Genomic DNA, 25,466 nt, shown 5'->3' on the forward strand with positions numbered 1-25,466 from the left:
CAGGAGAGCAGGAATACAGTAAAAGGAGGGGAGATCAGGGTGGGAATCCCAGCAACATCACATTCAAGCTCAAGCAAAGCTCGAGAGTCAATGAGAGGAGAAGATGCAATGAAGGACAGGAAGATGCCACAGAAGTCAAAGGAACTTCTCAACAGAGTCACAGAAATATCTGCACGTGTATATATATACACATAACTAATAGGGCTTCCCTCATAGCTCAGTTGGTAAAGAATCCACCTGTAATGCAGGAGACCCTGGTTCGATTCCTGGGTCGGGAAGATGCACTACAGAAGGGATAGGCTACCCATTTCAGTATTCTTGGACTTTGCTTGTGGCTCAGGTGGTAAAGAATCCACCTGCAGTGCAGGAGACCTGGGTTTGATCTCTGGGTTAGGAAGATCGCCTGGAAAAGGGAAAGGCTACCCACTCCAGTATTCTGGCCTGGAGAATTCCATGGACTGTATAGTCCATGGGGTCGCAAAGAATCGGACGCAACTGAGAGACTTTCACTTCACTTAACTTCATATAACTAATAAGAGTCCCTGCTGCTGCTACTGCTGCTAAGTCGATTCAGTTGTGTCTGACTCTGTGCGACCCCATAGATGGCAGCCCACCAGGCTTCCCCATCCCTGGGATTCTCCAGGCAAGAATACTGGAGTGGGTTGCCATTTCCTTCTCCAATGCATGAAAGTAAAAAGTGAAAGTGAAGTCACTCAGTCGTGTCCAACTCTTAGCGACCCCATGGACTGCAGCCTACCAGGCTCCTCTGTCCATGGATTTTCCAGGCAAGAGTACTGGAGTGGGGTACCATTGCAATAAGAGTCCCAGTATTTGGGAATTACGAAGTCATTCCCAGGAGAGGGGATAATGGTAGTGATGATGGAACCCTTATCAGAGGTCATTAGAAAGAGAGTAGGGGAGAAGGGAAGGATTTAGAAACAATGCTAATCTACAAGGTTCCTGCTGAGTCTGGCAGATAGGTTATCTGCCCTGGATCACTATTTGCCTCTTTGCTCCGGGAATCTGTGAACCACTAAGAGAAACCAACCTCACAGTCATGTGAATTCATGACTTTGAAATGTACAGTCACATCATCTGAGCTCTTCAAGCCATCCAACAAAAGAAGGAGACAGGCACTGTCTAAAGGGAAATGAAAAGTTGATGGAGGAATTTTTCAGGATGGAAGTGATAAATTTATTCCTAAGTGTATGGAATCATGAAGCCACAACTATGGATCAAAGTCCTGGAGAAAATGAGAAAGGAATGAAAAGATGGAGATGTCCAGACATGAGACAAAAGGCTGAGGGAGCTCACATTCAGTTCAGTTCAGTCAATCAGTCATGTCCAACTCTTTGCGATCCCATGAATTGCAGCACGCCAGGCCTCCCTGTCCATCACCAACTCCAGGAGTTCACTCAAACTCACATCCATCGAGTCGGTGATGCTGTCCAGCCATCTCATCCTCTGTCATCCCCTTCTCCTCCTGCCCCCAACCCCTCCCAGCATCAGACTCTTTTCCAATGAGTCAACTCTTCACATGAGGTGGCCAAAGTCCTGGAGTTTCAGCTTTAGCATCATTCCTTCCAAAGAACACCCAGGGCTGATCTCCTTTAGAAAGGACTGGTTGGATCTCCTTGCAGTCCAAGGGACTCTCAAGAGTCTTCTCCAACACCACAGTTCAAAAGCATCAATTCTTCGGCGCTCAGCTTTCTTCACAGTCCAACTCTCACATCCATACATGACCACTGGAAAAACCATAGCCTTGACTAGACGGACCTTTGTTGGCAAAGTAATGTCTCTGCTTTTGAATATGCTATCTAGGTTGGTCATAACTTTTCTTCCAAGGAATAAGCGTCTTTTAATTTCAAGGCTGCAGTCACCATCTGCAGTGATTTTTAGAGCCCATGGCCACAAATCCTCACCTGGGAAGGGAACCAGTGGTAGGTGGAGTTGAGGACAGTGGGCAATGATTGGAGTTACAGATACAGACAGTGATGACCCAGAAAGAGCTTGGTGAGTGGCACTGAGATTTAGGACAATAAAAATCACATTTGTTAGTGTGACTGGGTTTTTCCAACAGCCTGCAACAGTTTGTATGTAGAAGCAAACAAAGCAGTTGGTTGGACTGACCCAAGACTGGGATTTTGAGGACAAATATAGAAGGACAAGGGATTAAGGGCTTTGAGGTTTTGGCAAGAGAGCAGTTAAAGTGATGTATCATGGTTTCTGTGCTGGCATAAAAAAAAAAAGAGAGAGAGGGAAAGTATGACTGATGAGCTCGGAGAAAGGGAGGGTAGTACTGGGATCAACAATCTTGGAAAAAAATGGGTGAGGGAGTAGAAAGCTATGAGGCTGGTGTCATGTACAATGACGCTGGAGTTTAAGGTTCCAGGAGCAGAGCTATTCCAAAGGATGAAGCCAGGGTGTGGGCGAGATAACTGGGTCACCAAAGCATTGTGGGAGGTGAAGTGTTGCAACTCTGAGACTCAGCCACTGGGTCCATCCTCCATGCACAAATGCTGAAGATCACCCTGGTGATGACAGCTGGGGGAGAGGGAAGACATTAGTCAAGTGCATGAGCCTTCAGGAGAAGGGGGAAGGGACAGGAAGATGATAAGATGGCCAGGAAGAAAAGTAGGATACAGCCTCTGGGAATTTCCCTGGGGGCTATAGGAATTGCAGGGTTTTGTGTTATAGTGGCCAAGTAATGTTCTGGAAGTAACAATGACCACAGTTCCTCTGGGCCTAAGGGGTGTGAACAAATAAACAGCTACTGCCCCCCCCAAAATTGTATTTTCTTAATGAGGAATTCACTTATAACAAAGACAAGATTTAGGGAAAGGGAATTTATACTGCAATAAACCAAGGGTCCAAAGAAACCCTATGGAAAAAAGGTTGAAGGAGATCAACAGATAAAGGCAGTGGGGAGAGTCAGAGAGAAGTGATATGTCCTTCACTGGGGAATTGAATCATTATTACTTTTGTATAGGAGTTTTGTTTTCACAGATATCTCTAAGATTTGTCATATTTGGGTCCAGACCAGACCAGCAATAATGATGCCTTAGTATACAGTCAACATTCCTCTTTCCTTGGAATTATCTCAGGCATGACCAGAGATACCGTTTAGCATCCAGACTTATTCCTTGTTTTAAAGTTTAAGTAGTTCCATGAGTGGAACAAGGAAGATTTTTCTCTGTAGATCACAACAGATTACAAGCCAGGAGGTTTTACAGAGATAATATGCCCTAGAAAGAGAGGGACAAATGCTCATCTGATAACCAGTTTTATTCTAACAGCCCAAAGAATCTGAAAAACTAAAGATCAACAAAAGTCATCATTATTATAAGCATGACCTCTTGACTGACATGGTCATTCAAAAGGTTTATTTTGAAGTTTTCAAATGGACAAAGACAATGCTATCACACAAGGACTCATCTCCTAATAGCCTCCATCTGATACATACCTGCTGGGAGTATAAGCTAGTGCATCTCTTCCAAGAAACAATTAACACAAAAGTCTTTAAAAAGGCATGCCCTTTCACCCAGCAGTTCCATTACTGGGTGTTATCCTAAAGAAATAATCATAGATATGCCCCAGGTTTAGCCATAATTGTCAACAACCTAAAAACCCAATATGTAGGAAGATAGTTAAATAAATGGTCCAATAATCATACAAAGAAATACTACAAAGACAGTAAAAGGGACACAGAGGCATATGAAATATTATGTGGCAAGTCAGTTATGATTTATTGATCTAAAATCAGGCTATAAAATTGCTTACAAAAAATAAAAATTAAAAATTTCTTACACATGATTCCAATTTAAAAATGAAATATTATGTAGGCCTAGAACAAAGACTGAAAAGATATCCATTAGAATAGTATCTGTGATTATCTTTAGACGTTTGCAATATATATGGTTTTGATTTTCCTCTTTTCTCTGAACCTAAGAAAAATCCCCAAAACAAAAATGTATCATATCTGTAGTAAGAAAAATTAATACCATGCTTTTATCAGTTTCCAGATATAAGATATTCCAAAACAGTACCTTAGAAAATCAGGTTTAAATATATTTTTTAAATTAGGCAGTGAAGTATAAAGGAAGAAAGTATTCCCTGTTCTTGAAAATGCAGAACAAAAGAAGTATTTGTCCTCATTTTGAGAGAAAACTCTCTTTTTAGCAAAAGTCCTTTTTGGGTTGGTGGTTAAAGGAATGTTCCTACCTCTATGTTCTGATCCTTTTTGAAACAGGGGCTGATATCTGTAAATTCCCAGAAGGAGTCAAAGGTTATTTTTCTTTTCAAATGATCAATAAAGATTTTAGCACATATTTTGTGCCCTGCACTGTATTTAATATGCAGGTTATCCAAATAATGTTTTTAAAAAACTCAAGGCATTTATAAATCAACTAAGAAAAAGCTGCAGCTACTTAAATACAGCAGACATATAAAACCTAATAGGAACAACAAGCATTCAAGCAGTGCTTACTATTTATGAAGACTTCTTAAATACCATATATGCCCAAATATAAGAATAAGCATTTTCCCAAAATTCTCCTGAAAAGAGGGATACTCGAGTATTTCTAAAGGCTCTCATATTGCAGGACATTCTCTACTTTATTTAAACAACTCTGTAATGTTTGGGAAAGACTCATTAGCCTAAAACGACCTCAGTATATGCTTTTCTGAGAAACCCTCAGAGGTCACATGACAGAATCAGCTACAGAAGAGGTAGAGATTTAAAACAGATTTCGTCATTATTCCTGGAGTGAGGCCCCATAACGCAAATGTTTAATATCACTGTAAACAAACATTTAAAAAATAACTACCTAAGTGAGTGTAATGCATATTATTTAACATTTACTTTATTTCTGGGTGTGTATTCAATGCTACTGTAATAAAAAGAAATGGTTTCAGAAGGCAAGCTCTCCTTCCATCATAATGATAACGACTAAGAGAACACTTTACAGTTTATAAACACTCCCCAAAACATCATCATACTCAATTTTACTACTTACAGTAAAAGAATGAATTTGGGAAAGAAAATTTGGGTAAGATGAACCAATATTTATTTTAATGTACATAAATAGGAATCAACCCATTAAATTTTTTTTAGAAACTTGTTTTTTAAGATCAGTTTAATTGGGGGAAATAATTTTAAAATAATTCCTAATGAATCTGTTACTAGCAGGGTAAAAATATCAATTAGCAATGGAGTCCTACTTCCTAAAACAACAAGCATTTGATACTGTAAAGATGATTCCACTCTCTTTTACATTTTTTTTTCTGCTCTTTGCACACCATGCAACCCTTTTAGTTTGGCATTACAAGGAGAAAGAAGTAAAGGATTTCATTAGCACTGCTACATGGGCCTCAGAGTGTATTCCCAACTTCAGAGGCTATTTCACTTTCTAGCTTGGATGATTAATTTTAATCCAGAAAAAATTTAGCCATCTAGTAAAGTGCAATAAGATCCAAAATAAAACTTAATATTTGATTTACTAATTACACTGTTCTCTTGACATTGTCATCAGAGCAGATCTTAACCGATGCAAAGATCTGAACTTTCAACTAAATTTGAAAGCTTTATTAATTGCTCCTGACAGAACAGAATGGAAAGCAGCTCTCCTATTTAGACTACTAACTCACATCAGCCCAACTCGGCCAGCTCCCTGTCCCTTTGCTAAGCAAGAGAGAGGGAGGGAGATCACTGGTGGGAGGAGGTGAATTCACCCTTGGAAGATGCTTTGCGAATTTCTAAAGTTGAAATAATGAGTAGGGCAGACCCCTCCCCCGCAAACCCCTTCTTCTCTCTGTATAACATTCTTTCTTTTTCTTTCTTGGCACTTCACACAGTTTAGAGATGATTGACAGCTGCAAGGAAGGAAGGAAGGACAGATGATAGATTGATGTATGTGTATACATACGGAGATAGATACAAAATAATTTATATGTAATATATATTACATATATAATATATATATAGCATATGTCATGTGATCTACATCTCTCCTACTAAATTAAAGCTCCTGAGGGCAGGGACAAGCACAATGTAAAGTGTAAGTACCCAATAAATTTCGTTGAATGAAAAAAGAACTAGAATAAAAATACCCCAACCTTGACAAATTCCTCCTGTGTTTTCCTTCTACCTGAAATGTCCCCTCTACCTCATTCTCACCTGCCCAAATTCTCCGTTTTCCAAAGCCCAAACCAAATGCAACTGCCTCCTCAAAATTTTCTGTGATTCTTCCAGCCAAAAAGAAACTCTTCATCATCCAGATGACCACAGCACATTGTCTGCTCTCTTCTCGAAGTACTACCCGTCTTCTAGCCTACTCTCCATAGAAGTGAGGCTCTACCTGAAACCCACATTCATGCTCAAGGTAGCAGGTTTTTACTCATCTTTGATTTCCTTGTCACCCATCGATTCATCCACCTTAAGGCAGCCGAGCATGGTGGTTAAAATTAAAACATGGGCTCAGAAGCTTGACAGGATAGATACAAATCCTGACTGTACCACCTACAGGCTCTTATTGGCTGTGTGATCTTGGTTAAGTCACTTCACCTCTCTGAACCTCGGCTCTCTCATTTTTAATAGGTAATATGCAACACTGATAACAGTATCTACCTCTCGGGTTATTTTGATGACAAAGTGAGTTAATCTACGTAAAGCACTTTGCAAGGTTTCTGAAATGTTATAGTAAGTGTTCAATGCAAGAACTCTATTATTATCGACTCAGTCTAATGTATCGAGGCTCTACTATGTGCCAGGCACACTGCTGGGCTAGCATATCAGTGCGTGCTCAGAAGGTACTCTATAAATATTTGAGGATTGACGGATAAGACTGAACATTGACTCAGCTCTTTATTAGTCAATAGCAAAGGTCTTTCCAGGTCCAAGGTCTCACTTAATTTTAACAACCATCCTAGAGGATGGATGTCATCGTTCCTACTTTTGTGCAGAAGCAAATGGAGTCCCTTCTGCTTTGAACTACACAAGCACAGATTTGATGGGTGAGAAGTCTCTACAGTGTTCACCTCACAAGCCCTCCAACTTCTAGAGATTTTTTTCCGTTCCCTCCTGCAGCTCCCTTGACTTCACATGAAGCATCTTTTTTAGCATCTGTTCAGCCTGACTCCTGTCATTAGATACATTCTTGTGTGTTTATAATGCACCACTGATTTGTTTCAGACTAAATCGTGGGATCTAAAAATAAAGTGATGTTGAACATATTTCTTTGCATATTAACTTTAAAGAAATAGATTAATCTTTTAGAAATAATCAAAAATGAATGATCCACTCAGCATGTAGCAGTTACCAAAAAATAAAAAATTAAAATTACAATGCCTCAGATTCCCACTTTTCTGCCCTTATCTTTTCTGAATTTATTAATTTAAGTATATACTTCATAACTTTTCATTTTAAAAATTAAGAGGTCTAGTGAGCCTATGGTAAACCAATCATCTTCTTCCCTGGGGACGCTTCAATGAAGGCAGGATTCATTTACTCTCCCAGTCAAATTCCCATTTTCAAAAATGACACTGTAGAATTGTCCTCATCATCCTAAGAGATGGAGCAAAGAACAATTAAGTGAAGGGACAGGGACTTCCCTGATGGGTCCAGTGGTTGGGATTTCACTTTCCAACGCTCCCAGGTTTGATTCCTGGCCAGGGAGCTAAGATCCTACACGCCTTGCACCCAAAAAGCAAAAACATAAAACAGAAGCAATGTTGTAACAAATTCAATAAAGACTTTTAAAAAATGAAATAAAAAATAAACGAAGGGACACATAATGGCATAAAAGCTTTCTGAAATTTCAACCATTTTCTAACACATCTGTTTTGTTTATGACAGGCTGGGCATGATGAGGGATCCTGAGGTGAAGAAGGCACGGTTTCTTCCCACATGGAGCTTCCGAAGTGGCAACGGAGGTGAGATTTACACAGAGAAAACAAGTCAGGATGGAAAAGGTATGGGAAGTACAGTGATGGGAGTGGGACAGAGAAATGAATTCTTGCTGATGTAAAATTATGCCTCATCTATTATTTGATAAATCATTTAAAAAGTTTCCCCTTACACACAGACACGCAGAGACACACACGTCCATTCTGACAGTATGCTTCTTTTCTTTCTTTGCAAACGGAAAACACTCTCACCCATGAGCCCTTGGGTGTTCATCTTAAGCCACCAACCAGGCTTGGTGGCATCATTTTAGTCAATTCACTGTTTTCTTATTACTCAGAAAGGGTTACATCTGCAAATAAATATACATTCTGGTTGCAACACTAAATAATGAAGCAAACTGTGGTTTATAAAATGCAGTCATTCCACGCCACATTTCATTTTGGAAGAGGGAGGGCTACCGTTGACTGTGAACAATTACCAAATCGTCAATGGAATTGAATAAATGTTGTTTAAAAAAACTAATTATTTGTTACAATAACCAGCTACTACTGCCACTTTGTATTTGGAGGTTTGTAAACTACTTCCATTTGAAATGTAATTGATTCCATTTTTATCATTTGTTCAAGTTTATGTGGTTGTTCTCATCCTAAGAGATGATAACATCTATTTTCAGCAAATTATACATTATAATTCCTCATTCAAAAGCTGTAACAGAAAACAAAATGCTAATTTATGCTGTAAACGAAACTACAGAATCATAATCATTCATTGTTAACTTTAGGGACTGAACTGCTACTGGAAATAATAAATTGGATCAAAATGTGGTAGGGGGTATTGGTGCAAGTTTTCCTTTTCTTTGTGCTTTTTTTTGACTTGTTTTGTTTCGGTGTTACACAACTAACACACTTTCCAATACGCTTTCAGGCAAGAGATTACATGGATGTTTCATCTCTTCCCCGATATAAGCCAGACATTCTTAGCCCCACAGCTATTACCTGCAGTTCGATATTTCAAATCTACAGGAAGATGTGCTCACAAAGCAATCAGAAGCACAAGCTAAAGAGGGCCAGCATGTTAGAACCCCACAACTGGTTTTGCATATTTCATTAAGCTTCCACATCTACACTGCCCTTTAGCCCAGTGATCACCACCCCCTTCTCTGCACCTCTCCCATATAAGCATCCTTTGCAACACCTTGTCAAGGTGAGCCTTGCCCCATGGCAAACTTCCCTTCTGTGTCAAGGAATACATGGACTAAACAAACAGAAATTTGGCAACTCTAATAAATCAGGTCAATTCTTAAACAAAAAAGAAGGGAGGGGGGACGTAGTTCTCCTATTCCAGACACTCTGCTTTCCTTAAAAAACAATCTTCAAGTGAAAAGACGATAGCATCACCTAATGGTATTTTCTCCTTTCCTTTTTTTTCTTATAAAAATATATCTCAAAAGAAAGAAAGATTTTAATATAATTATGTTAAAGATGTGACTTCTTTGAAGGAACCAAAAAGCCACACTGCCGTCTGGAGTAAATCACTTTTCTGCTGCCTTTTTATTTAATGCCGTCTGCTGTCCACATTTACCTTTCCACCAGCAAAGTGTGATCATTGATTTCCTATGGTCTCTCTCTCTGGGAGGAAGTTCTGCTTCCTTGATGATGACTACAAAGGGTAGGTGACCCCATTCTCATTCCAATGCAAACCCTGCACTTTTACATTTCCGCCAGGGCTGCCAGAACGTGAAACTAGAGAGAGACTCTTTGCCCTCTTCGTTGAGACTGTCTTGCTGTAACTACTGACATTTAATGTTTTCCCTCCCCTTCCCACAACTATATTTTGGAAGATCACGATACAAGGGATGAACCACTAAAAGGCATTAGTTCATGATGGACATAAATGTTAGGTGCATGAATTGGTACAGAAGACACCTGTTATAACATGGCCGTGACCAGAAAGGTAAATTTCAGTCTTAATCTCAAGCACAACTATATACAGAACAAACCCAAAATGATAAAAGGAGAGCTATGCCTTAAAAATATGTGCACACACACATACATAACTATACATATATATTATGAGCTAGGGTTTTGGTGCATCTAAATGATTATTTATAAAATTATTGTATTCAAGTATCTTAGAATTATATTTCTTCATAAAGTTGTATTTTCCTGATACCCACATACATTCAAAAGGAGCCCTCCACCAAACCGTAATTATCTGCTAGTGGCAGCTGGCAATCTGAAGACCCTGTCTATCTCTCAACCTGGATCAACTATTCAAATCAAAAGGAATGGTAAACTCAAGCATTTAGTCCGTCACCAAGAAAAAAAAAAAAGCATCAGGTAGTTATGGCTGATTTCACCAAAAGAGAAGATTCCACCTCTTTCCCAAACAGAACTATATCTGGCTATAGATTAATTAAGTGAAAGTCACTCATAACGTGTCCAACTCTGTGACCCCATGGGCTGTAGCCTGCCAGGCTCCAATGTCCATGGAATTCTCCAGACAAGAATTCTGGAGTGGGTTGCTGTGCCCTCCTCTAGGGATGTTCCTAACCCAGGGATCAAACCTAGGTCTCCTGCAATGCAAGCAGAAGATGGCCCAGTTTTGTCCCTAACTAGCACTGAGGTCTAAGGCAAGGTTCTTAACTCTCTGCCTTACTTTCTTCATCTATAAAATGGGAACAATAATAAAAGCATCTTACTCGTATGTTGTGGAGATTAAATGAGTCACATTACTTTATTTGGAACAGTATTAGCTATTGTCACTGTACTTTGGTTCCCAAGTTTTAGGCTAACAAAACTTTATACAGAAAAGAGAACAATATTTTCAAACTGGTGCCTTAAAAAAGCTACCTTTACTGGAAGATCCACAACAAACTCAAGTTATTCCAAGTCTCTTTTACTTTTCTCTCTACATAGGAGAAATCCATCCAGGGATAGAAAAACTGGAATCAGGTAAGCTGGATTTAGAGGTAGATTTCAAAAGTGTAATTAAGGTAAATCTATAGAAATGTACCTAAAAACTAATTTGTAGTTCATACATTCATCTTCAGGAGAATTAAATTAAAAAAAAAAGAATAAACCGAGTTTACATTTTTTCAGCTTTAAGATACTGGCTTTCTAACAATCTTGCAAATGGAGGACATTGCCAAGCTCTGTCTCACCTCAATGAATCCCAGCTGTGTTATCACTTCAGGAATTAAGAAACACCCAGAAAAGAGGTGGCGGGGTGGGGGCGGGGGGCGGAATATTGAGTTATTTATAGTACATGGACTGGATAAAAGAAATGTTCCTCAGTGGACAGCTTCTGCTTCAGGTATCCATATTCATGAAAGGACTGCCAAGCACCCTCCCCCACCAAAATATAGACAGCACAAGCGTTCAACAACTTACCCAAATCCATTAATGATTTCGCACTGAAACATCTATCCTGCTTGAAAAGATAGAGTGAGTAAAAAGAATTGCAGGTCTTGGCTAACAAAAGTCCAGGGCTGAATTCAAAACAGTGACTGTCCACTCTGAGAAGATAGTGTGTGTCCTTATAAGGATGCCATTTTCTATCTCTAGTCTGGCAATTTGAAGGAGTGGTGGGGGGAGGAGACAGGAGAGGAAGAAAAGTTCAAAAGCAGAGTCAAGTCTGCTGGTGATGGTGGTTTTTTCACAAACTCAGGTTTAAGCTACCCAGTAGCCAAAGAAGCGGTCAATCGGGTGAATAAAGTCAGATGTCTGCCCTCGTGGACACCCAAGCAGTCAGCTAATTGGCTTCATTTTTCACTTTCAGTTGATTGCTTCAATATCATAATAGACCTGGCCTGCTTCAATTTGGGCTTATAGCAGGACAGCTAAAGAAGGTGACCCAGGTCCAAGCTGCCAGCAGGAATGACCAGCGCGCGGTCAGCTTCATGATGGAGTTGGAAAGCTTGAACAACTATGGGAGAGACTTGCAGGTTGAAAAAGCACAACCCAGAAAGATAGAGCTGGATTCTGGAAGCTTGCACTACTGCCATCCCTAGGCGTGAAACTGTAAATTAAAGAATGGTCTGTTGTCTGCTACACTGAGCCAAATCAGAGACATTTCACATACACACTTTAATTGGGGTTTTCATTCTAATTGAAGAAATAAATTCCACCTAAGCAGATGCTCCCCCGCCCCCACTCTCACTATGGTATGTTTTGCACGTTGGCAAGTGGGTGCAAAATTTCTGCAACATGGTCTCTTCAGATATAAGATGGAATTTCCCAGTTTTTAAATGGTAACAGATGCAGTTTCGGCTCTAATACACATTGGGCTCTCTCCAAAAAATTCACCCCAACCCACCCTCCCCCTGCTTTAATAACAAAATGTCACAGGATAAGTAAAAACCTTCCAGTCAGCAGTGATTCGTGTTTGGGTTTTCCGGGTTTTGGTTTTTGTGTTTAGTAATGAATAAACGCCCCAGCTGCTCCCAAATTTCCAGGTCTCTATATGAAGAACCCCCATCTTCATTATTTTTTTCACTTGCTTGTTTATAACCAGAGGTGTCATAATCATGTTTCTTGTGAAAATGAAAGCAATCAAAATGCCTTGTAATTCCAGGAAAAGAGCTTCTTAGGGAGACATGCCTGCCTGCTATTGATGTTGTAAAAAGGCTCCTTTTACATGGTATTAAATGTTGAGAGCATATCATATTGATCTAGAAATAAAAAGCTTGACTTTTTTTTTAGTACAGTGAACCCTTACCTTCATAAGCACGTTCTAACACTAGGAACAGGGTTTTATGTTTAATTGAGGTGGAGTAAACAAATTATATTTGAAGAACACTGCTATTTTTAGGTAATGGAGGATTTGTAAGCCTTTTGGCAGCAATTCAGGTAAAAATCTTGAATAAGTCTCACTCTTTCAAATTTGGCCCAGGCCTCCCCCTAGCAGTCCTGCCCAGAGTCCAAGATAGGAGTTAGGGCTGCCTTTGTTTAATTAATCCTTTTTCTCCGAAGGTACAGTCAAGGAGCAGGTTTCTTAGCCCTTTGCCCATGTTCCAATACTGAAAATGCAAACTAGCGATCAATAAGAGACTAGGTCCTTAAACCTACATATTCTTCATCCCTGAAAAGGTGATAGGGCCGCGATAGAAGCCGCAAATCCTGGTAGGATGAACTGCCTGAATGACTGCCCCTACCACCAGATATTAAAGCCTCGGTAGCACTTTGAGGGCACCTTTCTCTAACGATGTACATCTCTCATTTGTTTCTGTACTTTATCTTAAAGTTCATACCGCACCACTGGAAGAAGCAATCAATATTTCAGATAACCTCCCTTTCTCCACCGTGCAATTCACTGCACTAAGGGTAGCGCGCCACCCAGTACCGGCCCGCGAGCTAATCACCCTGCACAAAGCAGCACCAGCTGCTTTGTCAGAAATTCTTTCCGATTTTCTTAGCAACGTGAGTTTCCCTTTCCAGAAGAAAGATCTTGCCTTTTGGGGAAAGGTTTTTCCAAATTAAGTTAAACTAACTTCACCCGAAGAGACCGATAGTTTTCCTCTTTTTTTTTTTTTTTTTAACGCCACCCCCGCCCCTTCTTTGATTCTCTCCTTCCTTTACTCCAATCCTGCCCCGCACCACCCCCTCTCGCCCACCTCCTTCGGTTTCCAAGGAGTTTGCACGTGATTGCCTGTCTTGCAAAATCCGGCCGTAGCCCTTTGCTACGCTTCTCAAACGACTTGCTTCCTATCTCGTTAAAAATGTTGCCAAACCTCCCATCGCTGTAAAGCTGTATCACTGTGAGCGTCCCTACACCCAAGTCTCCTTTCTCTCTTCCTTGGGAGGAAAACCAAGTGCCTGAGTTTCTCGGCCCGTAGGTGCAGGTCGGACGTACGCGCCTGGAAACTTAGCCTAATGCATCTGACTCCAGGACTGGGGGAGGCGGGGTGGGGGTGGGGAAGGCGCGGCGCGGCCGAGGAATCCCGAGTCCCGGCCGGGCTTGTGCGGGATGCACTGTGGCTCAAGCCTTTCCTACACCTCTCGGTCCTCAAAGACCAGCTGGCGCTGGTTTCTGACTCATCGACAATCACACACACACAGGCACGCGCGCGCGCACACACACACACACACACACACACACACACACACACACACACACGCAGGCACCCGGACGCCCGCTCCTGGAGACCTGGAGTTTGCAGAGCCGGAGGGGTGGTTGGCTCTCGGCAAATCTGGAGCCAGCACGCGAAGGCACGGAGAGCACCCGAACCCCACCAGACAAGGCAGGGTGGCCTGGAGAAAGCACCCAGCGCCGGCCTCGGGCAGCGGGGCCCCCCTCGAGCTGCCCAAACCCGGCGCTCGCCCGACCACCTCGGCAGTTCCTCCAAGTTTCTACTCACAGCGGGGCCTCCGCTTTCCCAGCTGCCTCACCCTGAACCTCCAACTTCGTGCCCCCGGGCCGCCCCCCGCCCCTCCGCCTTCCTTAGCTCCGCGCCCGGTCAGGGACCCGCGCGCTTCCCTGGAGCTGCCCATATGCCCCCACCCGCGGCGGCGGCCCGGCAGTCTGGCCAGAGCTCGCCGCCGTCTCCCGCTGCTGCTGCCGCGGCGACAGGAGCCTCTGTGAGGCTCCCGGGCCCCTCTTATGTATTATTCACTCGATGGCCACGGCGCTTTCTGGAAAGCCCATGCCAGAGACGCGAGGTCTTCGCCCGGAGACTACGAATTCGGCGATTTCAGCTTTTTGGAAACTGGGGGTGCTGCGGGGGCGGCGGAGCTCATTTTTCAGTTGTTTTGCTTTGCGGGGTTGGCTTTTTTTTTTTTTTTTTTTTTTTGCCCGGAGCTCGCAGGAGCGCGCTGTCCCCCGGGCCCAAGAAGGAGCGCGCCAGAGCCGGCGAGTGCGGCGGGCAGCCGGGCTAGCCGCCGTGGCTGGCGAGCGAGCTGGTAAGAAGAGACGCCCCAGTGGCCGGGAGAGACGGGCAGAACGAGTTCTTTTCCTCGACGCCCCCGCCCCGGCACCCGCCCCTCCGGCCCGCTCCCCCGGCAGCTCTCGCTCTGCGGGCCCGGGAATCCCCCACACCCCGGACCGCCCACCGAGTTGCTGCTGCCTTTCACCGTTGCTCCTCCACCTCGCCTCCCGCCCTAACTTTCCCCAGCCTGGACTCGTGCGCGTACACACAGACAGACAGACATACATACACAACACACACACCCCCTCTCCCCTCCCTCGACTCCAGCTCCACTTCCCCGTGTAGTTTGGAAATGACAGATGCCTGTAGACTTTCACCAAACAAGCGGTGGGGGCAGCAGACTACAACAGTTATTTAATTAAAAGGTATTTTTTTCCCCTTTCTCTTTCTCGCTCTGGCTCCCAGAATAGCTTTTGCACCCCTAGACCCTGAGCACACGCCTGTCTCTCCAGGTTACCCGTGGCCCGCTAACACCCATCTTCCACGCCCCCCTTCCGGCGTCTACCCCCAGCTTCTCCGCGCCCCCCAAGTCACACCGACAAGCACACCTGCAGGCCGGCGGCGGGGAGCGTCGAGGGCACGATGCAGCCGGACTGCATTGCACAGTCATCAAAGTTAAGTGTGTGTGTTTGTGGGGTGCTTGTGCGCGCCGGGGGAGGCGTGGGGTCATGGGCACCGGAGCATCCACTCTGCACCCCCTCCTCGGGGTCAGGGGACGCCTCCACTTGAGATTGCAGCCATTTTAGGGAAAGAGGTGGCTCGGGGCCCCGGGGGAAGTGGAGGGGGAACAGCACGTCGCGGGGGGACTCACAGCTCTGCAGCCCCTCGGCGCAACTGGAGGGCGGGCAGGCGCCGGGCGCACAGGGGCGCGGCGCCCGCGGCGACTTGGGGGAAGGTTGCGCTCGAGTTCCCTGGTTTTGCCTGGAGTTGTTCGGGGTAACGTGCCGGCTCCTGCCTCTCTTTCCGGTTCCCGCTGGGTTGGGAGGTTGGAAGGGGAAGGTTTGGATGGCAGATTGGACAAGGGAGGGACGCGACAGACCCTGGAGACCAAAGAGCTAGTGCTGGGGGAAGGGGGACACCTCCTCTAGCCGGTTGGCACTGACCCAGACGGTGCGACCCACTTGGCCCCCCAGCCTCCCCACCCCCTCCCAAGCCTCTGCCTCCCCGCCGAGTGCCAAGTGAGCGCACGGCGAGGGGCACGGGGCGCGACGCCGCCAGGCACCGAGCCACCCCTTACCTGGTTGGAAGGGGTTTCCCAGGAGGAGCCGTAGTTGTAAAAGAAGGAAGAGAAGAAGGTATCTTCCGACAGCCCGCAGCCCGCCATGCTCTGGATGCAAATAAAATGAGGAAGGGGGGGGAAGCACACACACAAGCAACCAAAATTTTTCAAAATCAAATTAAACCAATAAGCGAAGAAGAAATTCTCTCGAAAAATAAAAGGAGGGGGAAGGGAACGGCAAAGGGAATGGAAACTCTCGGCGGTGCTCCCTCTCCGGCGGAGGAGGGATGCTCCGGCTGCCGCTGCCGCCGCCGCCGCCGCCTTCTCAAGAAGGTACCTAGAGAGGTTCGTCCTGACTTGAGCAGCCGCCGCCGCCGCCGCCGCTGCTGCCTGTGCCGGCTGCGTGTGTGCGCGCGTGTGTGTGCGTGTGCGTGTGTGTGGTGTGTGCGCGCAGAGCGAGAGACCGCAGGGGAAGCGAGAGGGCGAGAGAATGAGCGAGCCGGGATGGAGGGCGCAGAGGCAGAGCGGGCGGGCGTGTGCGCGCGGGGGTGCGTGCGTGTGTGTGTGTGTATGTGTGTGTGTGTGTGTGTGTGTGTGCGCGCGCGCGCGCGCGCGTGTGGCTGGGTGTGCGTCTGTTTGGGGAGCTCACCGGAGAGCCGGGGCCGTCACGTGGGCGCGCTGACTCCGCCGGCTGCCGGGGACAGCCTGTACTACAGCCCCGGCCACTAAATCAGCCCGCGCCGCCAGACCTTTGCAGCCCCACCACGGCCAGCGGCCAGCCCTTCCCGCTGGGCCGTGCGGGCCCCGGGACAGCAGGGGGCGGCGAGTAGGTGGGTGTTTAGGGAGGGGTCGCCCCAAGCCTGTACAAGAAAAGAAAAGATGCCGGCGAGGAGGCACATGTCCCCCGCTATGCCCCTCACCCTCCTGTCCAGCCTTCCTCCCAGCCTCTCTGAAGATTTTTTATTTTTAATTCCTAAAATTGCTTTCCCTTGCAGAGACCACTCGTACAGCCACGGGGAAATTATTTTCATATAGTTGCTACGTCTCGATTTTTTTTTTCCCCCTTTCCTGGTGCCCCACGTCTCCCGCGCGCGCGCGCGCGCAATCACGCAGGCACACACACACCCGTGGCCGCCTCCTCCCATCCCAAATGCAAACCCACTTCCTTTTGCCGGTTGCTGTAGTTAAGCTAAGTCAATGCTACATCAAACTAGGCTAGGCTGAGAGAACTGGAAAGTGGATTTAGGGGACAATACTGCCCCAGCAGGAAGAAAGGTTCTAGTTTGGCATTCTGTTGATTTAACAGTTTAAAACGCAGAAGGATTTTGTAGTTTCTGCATTGAAACTCAGGCCCCTTGAGTCATAGTTGTTTAAATGGAGCTATTTTCTTAAGTCTATTGTATGTTATAAAATTGTAAACGGATAACCCCGCCCCCAAAATGGCATTTTAGAACCAAACCTTTCTGTCAATTTTAATAATGGAATAGCCAATTTTCCCCCCTGCAAAAAGCCTGCTCTCTCCAACTTTTTTCAGATATTTACAGTAAGTAGAATTCTAATAAAAATCGGTGTATCAGTGTAAGGTACTCCTACAAGTGTTTGAATCCTCGCAGGAAAACTAGGAACAACCTGTTTTCTTTCCGAATCTTTCTTCCAAAAATGCTGCCCATTTTTATGCAAACCAGTTGTGTTCTTCCAAGACTCCATACTTCCTCTTTTAAATTCCCCACTTGAGGTCGAAATCCTCTGTGAAATAAACATTTCCACAGCAACCCAGTGATGTCACAAACATTGGCTCCTAATTTCAGAGGGGAAATAAAGCAAGAGAAAAGGATCTCTCTAGAAAGACAGATTCTGTTTTCTTGGAAATAGCATTGCTCCTAGTAGAGACTGAGAAAACAGACTCGACTTCTGGCTAAATACCTGTTTTATTTTTCTGAGATTGAAAGAAACATCAAATGTTTTTCAAAGAAACATCAAATGATCCTTTTTAAAAAAAGTCACCATCCTCTTTCCTGTGTTCGTGAAGAATGGTGTTTCAAATCAGTGGTACCTAATCACACTGACCACTAAAGATTTTAATAAAGGGGGAACAGATTTTTTTTCTAAAATGTCACGTCAGAATGAACATTGAAGGACAAAATTTAATGTACTAACTTCAGATCCAAATAATGCCAAATGACCTGGCTTCATCAAATACAATTGTTTTTAAGAAGTGTTAGACCCTCAGAAAGTCTATTCAGTTATGAAAATTAGTGCTGATCTTGCCAATATTGAATAGAGGGGCTTCTATTCAATATTTGCAAGATACTGAATAGAACATTCATCATTCAGTCTATTGTTTCCTGGAGCTCTGGGCTGGGAGAAAGAGGGAAACAGTCTTCATACCCTCCTGCCTTTAACCTTGTACAATCTCATGCTTATCCATATTAAATGTAAAGGGGCTAGAAAATAGAAATTAGGCCCAATGCCTGGGCTTTCTTAGTCTTCCTATCTAAATAAAGTCCTTTAGATAATATTTCTACAGAGTACTGTAAAGTGTTTTTAATATACACTTTAGCTCAAGTTTAAATTCTGTTCCTGCAGCCACTTACTGATACCCTGTTTGGGCTCAGGTCCCACCTCCACCCTAGGACAAGTTAATTCTGTCTCTGTGATCCCCTTTACTATTTGAATGAATAGATTTATTCCTCATGACAATTCTGGAAGAATCAAGACTCTAAACCCATTTCACAGATGTGGAAATAGGCTCAGATGTGCTAAATAACCTGCCCAAGATCACCCAGCTACAAAGTAGTGGGAGTTAAACCCAGACTTTGTAACCCCCACCAAACTCTCACATAAAGATCTGAGCCCATCAGAGCACTGCTGTTCCATGACCACATCTTTCATCCCCCTCAAAAGCAAAGTCAGTGTTTGCTCTAACTGCCCAAATTTGTGTTATGTATACATCTATGAGATGTGTTCATTTAAAGCTTAATTGTACATTCACCAGCTCATCCACTCTTTATGGGGACCCTGTTATTGTTGCTAAGTCATGTTCAACTCTTTGTGACCCCATGGACTATAGCCCACTAGGCTCCTCTGTCCATGACATTTTCCAGATAAGAATACTAGGGTGGGTTGCCATTTCCTACTCCAGGGGATCTCCCTGACCCAGGGATCAAACCCGAGTCTCCTGCATTGGCAGGCAGATTCTTTACCATTGAGCCACCAGGGAAGCCCTAGGAACCTTGTTAGGAAGCTATTATTATTTTTGTTTTAGAGATGAAGGGACTAAGGCTCAGGGAAAAAGACTCAACTCCCTATCCTATCCAGAGCTAGTACATAGCAGAGCTAAGTCCTGAGCCAGAGATTTCTGGTTCGTGACTTTTTTCTCCTAAGAAAGTAGTCTCTCCCAACTCCAAACACACAGGAAAGTAGGTACAGGGATCCACTGAGCAGGCTCAGGACCTTCAGACATTGTGGGTGGGGAGGAAGAGTCAGAAACAGGTAGAATCTCCTCTGAGCAGCAAACCAGAGAACACTTGTATAAATGAAGTCTGGCCTCCAGCCACAAACATTTGGCTGCCCTCAAATCTCCAGCTTTTTCTTTTTCAAACAGGGCAGGCCCAAGGAGGGCCACCTGGATAGACTTCTGATGAAACACCTTCCTTCTCTGCCCAGCTTGTCCCTCTCCCAGGGCAGCCCTGACACCCTGAAAGAATTCTTCCTCAGTAGGTTTCTCACCAGGCAGAAATGCAGTAACATACAGGTTTGTCTGCTACTGCCCAGCAACATAAAAACAAGCCACCCCTTCTACCCCCACTGGGACCCAGAACAGATGGAAACAACCCCTTGGGAAGCTGAGGGAGCCACAAGCTCTTTGAGAAAAGATCGCCCCAGCCACCTTGCCAGCTCTTTGCTGTGCAGAAGTCAGAGATCTGAAGATGGAAACCCCAAACACAGCACATTTGATTTCCAAATCCACTGTGGTAGGTTCTCTCAAGATAAACCAAATTTTCTTCTGCACGCATTCCTCTGTCATACTGCCAAGTCACGATTTGTCACACTGCAAATGTACGATTGTTAAATTGATATCTTTCTATTAATGAGAAAATCCATCTTTCTTTGTAAATACTTTCCCCTTAAGAAATAAGTTTTGCATTAATTTCATATTGGAAATTGGTTAATAGTCCAGATGATGCTGGGGTGTTTTCCTTGTTTATAAATGAGATGCATTAACACTCTCATACCACTAGGGTATCATTTAGTGAACAGTTGCTCCACTCTGCAGATGCAGGAGGCCAAATTGTTGTGGATGTGGATAAAAAAAAAATGATCATTTTGGCAAAAACTGCAGATGGGAAGCAGATGTAACGTACAGAGGAAGTAGATTTCATTCAGTCTTTTTCCTTTATTAAAATAAAGTCTGCTAATCTGTCTTATTTTTAAAAAGCCCTCTGAATACAAACTCATGTGTTAATTCCAGGCACAGTGAAAACCAACATCATTCCTACCTTCATGAAGTGGACAGTCTCAACACATGTTGCTTGGTCTACCAATTGTGTTAGTTGCCAGTTTTCTTTGTAATTGTTTAAAAACTTAATTCACTCATCAAAATTATAATTACCCTGGGGAGAGATTAAAATTAGGAAATAGACAAGGAAAAGTTAAGAGGGCAGAGGGATGGTATAACAAGAGAGAGAAAGGGAGACCCCGTGGGAAGTGCAGAAAGATGAGGGCAGGAGGAAGGATGCAGCAGTTCATGCAAAACCAAACTGCATCAGAAAAGTGAACCCCCAAATAACTACAACAGTGGTAATCACAAATGTGTATTGGATGCTGGTAATTCGGCAGGAACGATGTTAAACGTAGGACAGTCTTACTTTGGGCTTCCCTGACCAAAGGGAAGTGCGTTCAAGTACAAGATGTTTATTTGGGAGGGCATTCTGGGAAACGCGGATAGAAGTGAGAAGTGAAGGAAGGATTAAAGGGTGTACCTGTGGGCAACTGGAGCTTAATCCTATCTGAGGACCTCTAGGGGGCACATTTCAGAGTCACCCCATTCAACGGATGAGGGGACTGAGCACTGAAGGCTGCTCCCAGGTGTTGTTAACCACACCCTCCGCCCAGCACATCCAACCTGTGGCATACATGGGCGGAGTGAGGTCTGGCAGCCAGAGAAAGTTCTCAGGCAAAGGGATGCAGAGGCTGTTGTTAGACTCTGGGGCCTCATACTTGGAAACGGTAAGAGCTGTTGGACTATGGGTGGAGCACTAGGAGCATCTGCTCCCCAGACATTAACTCATTTCATTTTACCGAAACCTTTTGAAGTGGGAGCCTGTCCACTTCTTCCTGAGAGAACACAGTCTAGGAGAGTAAGAAGGGGCCTCTGTTGTTCTCACCCAGTTAGCATCGGTCCCCTCTTCTGGCAACAGCCCAGCCCCCCTGCTTTTCCTTTGAGAAACATTCCCTCCCCCATCTCAGTGAGTCAGCCTAAGTCCCTCACTCCAGGGATACGCAGGTGAACCAAGCTGACCTGATAAAATCTAACTACCTCAGATTTCCACTGCACCTACAGGGCTACAGGAGCTATAGAGGTGTGTTCTTTCTGCCAGGAGAGCAAAGTTGGGAGGCTATAAGCCTGGAGCTCTTCCATCTTCCATCCACAAGAATGAACCCAACTGCTTGAAAATAAAGCCAGTGCAGAAGAAAGCCAGCACTGAAAGGAAACACCACACATTTCTGACTTACATCTTTTGAGCGACTGGATTCAACCCAGCCTGAAGCCAAAGACACTATCCTGGACTTTCCAAGTGTATAAGCCAATAAACTCTAAGCCAGTTGGGGCTATATTCATAGAAGCTAAGCAACTTTGCCAAGATCACACCTCTAATGAGTGTGGAGGTAATAATCAAACCCAAGTAACCCTAATTCCTTTCGGTGCTATGGCCCATGTTCTTAGTTCATGCTCTACAGCGGCAATTAATATCTACCTAGGACAGAGCTCAAGGCCACAGCACCTTTCTCACTGTCTGGCCCTCACTTGGAACCTCTTTCCTTCCAGAAACAGCTGCCAATTTGTTTAAGAGGATAATGGATCAGGGTATATCTTGGCTGCATTTGAATTGTTTGTTCCATCAAATCATTAAAAGTGCAACATGTGTTAATGATGGTCACTTAAAGCCTGGGAGCGAAAGTGACAAAAAGCTTAAAGAGAAAACAGAGAATTGGACTGTAAGGAGATCCACCCAGTCCATCCTAAAGGAAATCAGTCCTGAATATTCATTGGAAGGACTGATGTTGAAGCTGAAACTCCAATACTTTGGCCACCTGATGCGAAGAGCTGACTCATTGGAAAAGACCCTGATGCTGGGAAAGATTGAGGGCAGGAGGAGAAGGGGACGGCAGAGGATGAGATGGTTGGATGGCATCACCAACTCGATGGACATGGGTTTGGGTGAACTCTGGGAGTTGGTGATGGACAGGGAGGCCTGGCGTGCTGCGGTTCATGGGGTCGCAAAGAGTCGGACCCGACTGAGTGACTGAACTGAACTGAACTCATCAGTTTTTTGATGAGCCAGTCAGGAGCTACTAATGGACGATTCCTGTTTTAATTATGACTCTTGATTTTAAGTGACAAAAACCCCACTTCGCTGGTTGAAGGAAAAAACACAAAAACAAAACCTTTATTGACTCAGCGAACTGAAAAGGCCAGGAGCAGGGCTGTGTTCGGGAAAGGCTGGATCTCTGCAAGACTCAGCCTGTGTCAGCACCACAGTTTCTTGGTTTCACTCGCCTTTGGGTTGACCTCATTGTCAACCCTGCACAGAGCCTCCAGCAGCTCCTGGCTCACCTCTTGCTTTTCTATCAGTAGTCCCAACAGAAAGAGAGTAGACAGATGCCCCTCTCTCTCAACCGTCCCAGAAAAAGCCCTGAGATTTCCAGTCACTGGCTCTGATTGGATCATACACCCATCTTTACACTCATCATGGTCACCAGCAATATGCAATGCTCTGACTGACCAGATGTGAATCACACAGCCATCCCTGGCTTTCTTGGTGGAGTTACCCTATCAAAGCATATGAACTGCGACTGGAGAAGATAAGGTTCCCCAGAGGAAAGCTGGGACACAAACTACTAATCTTCTCTGCTAGAAGACTGATGCTTGGCTGTCCAGCAGACAGAAGTGGCAGTCATCCACAGCAGCACTGTGGTTGGTACCAGAGAGGACTCACAACCTCATCTTTGTCTTTAAGGAGCTCACGCTGCGTTCAGAGAGGAACACTGTACGTAGAACAACAAAGAATATGTGATAATAAACGAAGTGAACTGCAGGTTCTTATTTGCAGGCAACAGAATGTACTTTTCTATACTTGAAGCAGACAATCTGAGGAAATTCATATCATTCCTGGGAGGACCAGAGAATTGGGTTCGGATACTACAAATAGGAGCAAAGCAGCCAGAAAAAGAAGCGATAAGACAGTAGGGCCTGGGACATCAGAGAACTCGTGCACCCACTGTCCCAGAAGAACAAAGATCTTGCCACCTCATTGGCCAGAGCACCTCATCTCCTGCACTTGGCAGCCACCACACACTGATCACTTCTGCCCATCAGTCCAGAGTAGGTTCACTTGGGGCCCCTTACCTGCAAAGGAGTCTGGGAAATGTAGTTTTCCATTTTCTGGCTTCTAAGTACCAAAAGGTTAATTAGGAGGGGTTGCAATGGATACTGCATGAATTTACAATACCTGCCATAGAGCAGATGACAGGAGTTCAGAGGGAGAGAAGACAAAAAAGGCTGGACTCAGTTCACCTGTCACACTGGTTTGTCTGACTTGGTTCTGACATTTACTAAAAAAAAAGAGAGAGAGAATCTCAGTACCAACAGGTAAGATGACCCCAGAAGCCTGTATTCTTCAGACCACTCCTGGACCATACCTGCAAGTCCTGGGTGTCATCTGAAGACAGATGATGGCACATCATGTGTGTCTCTGGGAGGCAATTAGAAGTGTGGATTATATGAAGAACCACCTTGACATCTCCCTCCCTTCAACTCCAGCCCTCACTGTGTGTCCTCCCTCTAAACCTTCCACTCTTCTCCATTTCCTCCCAGGCCAGGCTACTTTCCTCTCTTGCCAGGACTTCACAGTATATGCCTGTCCATTCTTTTTGTCTCCATTCTTGTGCTTATACCGGCCATTCAAATAGAGTAAGCTTTCAAAGCACAAGTCTGATTGCAGCCTTCCTTCAGTGGCTTCCACTGCTCTTTGGATCAAACCCCAAATCCTTTAACATACACACACTACTATATATAAAATAGCTAGCAGCAAGGACCTGGTGTACAGCACAGGGAACTACACTCAGGATCTTGCCATAACCTCTAATGAAAAGAATCTGAAAAAGAATATGTTTGTATGCATGTGTGTGTATACACACACACACACACACACACACACATATAATGAATAACTGAATCACTTTGCTGTACACTTGAAACTAACACAACATTGTAAATTGCTCAATTGTAAATACTTCAATTTTTTTTTTTAAATAACAATTACTATTTTTTTAAAAGCCCAGATCCTTAAAAAGGCCCCTGCCAACTCCTTCAATCTAGTGGTCCTCACCATCTCCAAGTCTGGCATGATTGTCTTTGATCCCATGTGGCCTAAGAAGCCAGTGGAACCCTGAAGGGGATCAGATTCCTACCACCTACCTCCCCAGCCTCATCTCAAACCCCTTTCTTCTCTGGTCCTCCCCACAGCCACACACAGCCTTAGTATGCCATGTGGGCATAGAAATCCCTGGGATTTCTCCCTAAACTTTCATCTGCCTGGAATGCCTTTCCCACCTTTCTGCCTGGCCAACACCTTCTCAACATGGAGCTAGGAGTCACCTTCTGGAGAACTCCCTTTGTAAGGGCCCCAGAGGAAAGAGCGTGTCTCTCTCAGCCCTGCTTCCGCCACTGCTAGAGCCCCATGCCCACGGGCAGGCCCTATCCACGTGGATTTTCCAGGACCAACTCAATAAAAGTTGACTGAACAAGACCAAATCAACTTAAAAAGAAAGCCAGCCCCCTCCACAGAGAGCAGTAATAAAGAAAATGTGTTCTACTACCACCTTGAGACTTCAATTAATGCGCTTTTCTCCTCCGTGAATCCTTGCTTCCAAACAAACAGAACCTGACAGCCCGAATTAAATCATTTATCTTTCTAGGTCTCTGCCTTGGCTCTAGCACTGGTGTCAAAACCCAGATATTTCATTAAAAAAAACTGGCAAAAACAAAATCTGCAGCACAGGACCTTGACTGTGTGTGGTTGTGTCACACACACAAGAAATGTTCATCTCCAACCCTTCTTCTACCTACACAGAATTAAGTGCCCAATTATCAGACTTGATCATTGTATTTTCTCTCATAAATCCTAAAGAGGTGT

General features: G+C 44.6%; 1 protein-coding gene across 1 annotated transcript in view; it reads right to left on the reverse strand.

The window, feature by feature from the left end:
* The window catches only part of PPARGC1A (PPARG coactivator 1 alpha), a 714,869-nt gene extending 698,301 nt beyond the window's left edge, over nucleotides 1–16,568 (reverse strand). Inside the window, exon 1 of the mRNA XM_070791236.1 lies at nucleotides 16,066–16,568. The gene's annotated coding sequence lies outside the window, so the exon portion shown is untranslated. The remainder of the gene's footprint in view (nucleotides 1–16,065) is intronic.
* Nucleotides 16,569–25,466: the final 8,898 nt, after the last annotated feature.

Source organism: Bos indicus, chromosome 6, assembly GCF_029378745.1.
Source record: "Bos indicus isolate NIAB-ARS_2022 breed Sahiwal x Tharparkar chromosome 6, NIAB-ARS_B.indTharparkar_mat_pri_1.0, whole genome shotgun sequence".
NCBI lineage: Eukaryota > Metazoa > Chordata > Mammalia > Artiodactyla > Bovidae > Bos > Bos indicus.